Below are 576 nucleotides of genomic sequence, written 5' to 3' on the forward strand. Positions count from 1 at the left end.
CGATTTAAACTGAGAAACAATTATTGTAATTCTTTATAGCAGCAGATTAAACCGATAGAATCTGTCCCAGTCTGCAGATTRTGGTGCACCAAGAGTAAAATAAAATGTTTAAAATGTCACAAACACATTTATTATTTATATGTAGCTGATTATGTGTGTAAAATTCTGCTTTAAATTTTTTAATTTTGTTATTATTTAGCACATTGTTCTTACACTTTGCTAATTTTTACTAAACCTTAACTTAAATTGTTATGTTAAATGCTAAATCCTAAATCTAAATGTGTAAATTTAAATGTAAATGTTAATGGTCATTGAGGCAAAAATGTTTAAATTTACATTTAGATATTTCAGAATGTAAACTCTAGCTGTTGGAGCAGGGCTTTTGTTGTGATGTCATTATCCTGCAACAAATGCTATAAGTGCTACTTTTTTTAACTGAATATAACATTTTGTAAAAATTGCTAACACACAGTAAAAAAAAGAAAGAAACAAAGCCGTTTGTGTTCGGTTGATTTATTATTATAATTTTTTTTGGCAATAAAATGTTGGGAAGCCTGTTTATTTGTTCCTAAATGG

The sequence above is a fragment of the Austrofundulus limnaeus genome, unplaced genomic scaffold (assembly GCF_001266775.1).
Source record: "Austrofundulus limnaeus strain Quisiro unplaced genomic scaffold, Austrofundulus_limnaeus-1.0 Scaffold135, whole genome shotgun sequence".
In the NCBI taxonomy this organism is placed as follows: domain Eukaryota; kingdom Metazoa; phylum Chordata; class Actinopteri; order Cyprinodontiformes; family Rivulidae; genus Austrofundulus; species Austrofundulus limnaeus.